Consider the following 2,676-nt stretch of genomic DNA (forward strand, 5'->3'; position numbering starts at 1 on the left):
CTCCGCACCACTACTCTCTCTCTCTCTCTCTCTCTCTCTCTGGTGGCTACGCTGACAGGTGAATAGTTTCCTATAACCCAGGAAACCAGTTCCTATGCCGAATGGCAATTATATAACCGATTGACGGCAGGTGGTTTAGTGGGTTACGGCGCACCAGCCGGATAGAGCCTGTTTGGGTTCCATCTGAAGGGTGGTTGGTGTTGCTTGGCTGCGTAATGCTACTCGGACAAGTGAGGCTGGTCACCGTTGCCATAAATGTTGGGACTGAGTAGGCTAGCCCCGGGCCCCTACGCTTGTTTGTATGGGATAAACTGTGAATGAATATTTTTGTTGTCACACCTGCATGTTTGTCGTTGCGAAATTAGGGAAAAGGGGCATTTCTAATTACTGACACCTTTATGTACGTAGCTGTGCATTTGTAGACAAAAAGTGTATCACGAGTGGCGTTGATAACCGACCGGAAAAGATGCATTTGATTAGTAACACCTTCATATTGGTAGTCCTTGTGAAATGATAGTGTATGTTATTAAAGTCACAGTCTTGTTCGTCGTTATATTTCCGATAGAAATAGTGAAATCTTACCTATGTAATATGCATGATAATGTATGTGCCTAGATGTATAGCTGTTGTGTGGTGCAATTGCTAAGATGGTTCCTGCTGCCAGTGTGTTTTATAATGCTGATAATGCTACAGTCACGAATGGCTTGAGACTGTATGATGCCCTGGAGAGACCATCACTGTGACTAGTACCTGGGCTTGTATTCTCGTCGGTTAAGGAAGCTCCCTAACACCTCTTCCTTATCCATTTATTTTTGGATGTGGCTGGTTATTGTCCTTCTGTACGTTATTTATGCAAAGTATGGCTATATTGGAAGAATCTATATAACACAGAAAAGAACATTAGGGTATAATACACAAAATAAAAAACTTTGGGATAGGTATTAGGGAGCTTCCGTAAAAGAGAATATGGGCCCTGGAGTGCACGGTGGAGGCAACAATCACTTTACTATTATATGTAAGCCTGATCAGCAATGTATTTAAGTGTGGCTGCCTCCCATCTTCTTAATTAGCCGTGGTAGTGACCACTGCCATGAAAATTACTAATCGTTTCAGTCACAATCTCCTGAACTGAATACAGTCGCTTGGTGACAAGAAATGTAACACAGAAGATGTCATGCGGCTAAAAGGAATAGTTGTACAAAATACATAATTATAATGGATAAAGAAAATATTTAACCGAATCGGTCAGAGGTGTATCTTCTGAACCAAGTACAGTCGTCTGGTGTTACTTAGAAAGTAATGAATGAAACGTCACGTGACTGAAGGCTAAATGTATGCACATTATACGTAGTCAGCAAAGAAGATGCGTCGCCTCCAACGAAACAGTGATACAGCGAGAAGACCTGTAGCTCAGGCATTCCACAGGTGGCTGCCAACATTACCCTCTGAGGCTGACACCAGATACAAGTGTTCGGCCCAAGTTCAGACTCACACATTCAAACTATTGCATGCCTATCTCCCTACACACACACACACACAAACACACATATTGAATATATATATATATATATATATATATATATATATATATATATATATATATATATATATATATATATATATATATATATATATATATATATATATATATATATATATATATATATATCATGGAGAGAGAGAGAGAGAGAGAGAGAGAGAGAGAGAGAGAGAGAGAAAGAGAATCATAGTTACATACAGTAGATACTCAGACCTTACAGTCCTTACGAGGCAGTCAGGCCTTAACATTAAGGCAGTACTCAAGTTACAGCAGTAGGAAAAAAGGATAGTACAACAGAGGGCTCTCTCCCCGATCCTCTAGTTCCTCTGACTTTCACCGTACAGGAAGAAAAAAGCGAGGAGTAGCAGCTTGTAGGGTTTGAAAAGTCGGAAGGACATTATTTTTATAGGATCGGAAGAAAAATATATATATATATTACGGAAATAGAAAGGCTGAGCATAGAGCCACCTATTAATTCTAATCTTAACCTATTCTATGCATTTTCTATTATTAAGAAAGGGAATTTTAAATGTATATTTAACTGTTATGTATGTATGAAATAATCTGCAGACCCACGCATGTGCGCATAAACGCAGAAGCTCAAACAGGCCTATGTCAATACATGGACACATATATTAACATATATTAATACTCCTATATATTTATCCTTGCTTTATGCCCCGAGAGGGCAGACAAGGATTAGAATATCAGGGAGAAGGCGATGACCACACCTGGGACAGCATATTTGCTCAGGTAAGGTCAGGTAGAGTCATATCGTGGATAGCCACTCTACCCTCTCCTCCCCAGACACACGATATACACTGACTTGTATTCATGCACGTACATACAGTATGTACATGTGCACACTCATATTGGTATTAATACACTCTTACTTTCGTATTTTTATAATGCCGATTGCATCAAGATGTAATAAATAATCTCATTTTAAAGTTATTTATGGTTTCGCTTCCGACCACTTTCCTAGGGAGCTTTAGTCATTTACAATGGAGAAGAAGTCTCATGTCACCATACTCTTCATCAATAATGCACAAAACGATATAAGCCAGCAGTATCCGAAAATAAATAGGTAAGGAAGTGGTGTTAGGAAGCTTTCTTAACCGCAACGAATACCAGCC

This window comes from Coenobita brevimanus, chromosome 102, assembly GCF_032717465.1.
Source record: "Coenobita brevimanus isolate Jiangsu-jjx chromosome 102, ASM3271746v2, whole genome shotgun sequence".
Lineage (NCBI taxonomy): Eukaryota > Metazoa > Arthropoda > Malacostraca > Decapoda > Coenobitidae > Coenobita > Coenobita brevimanus.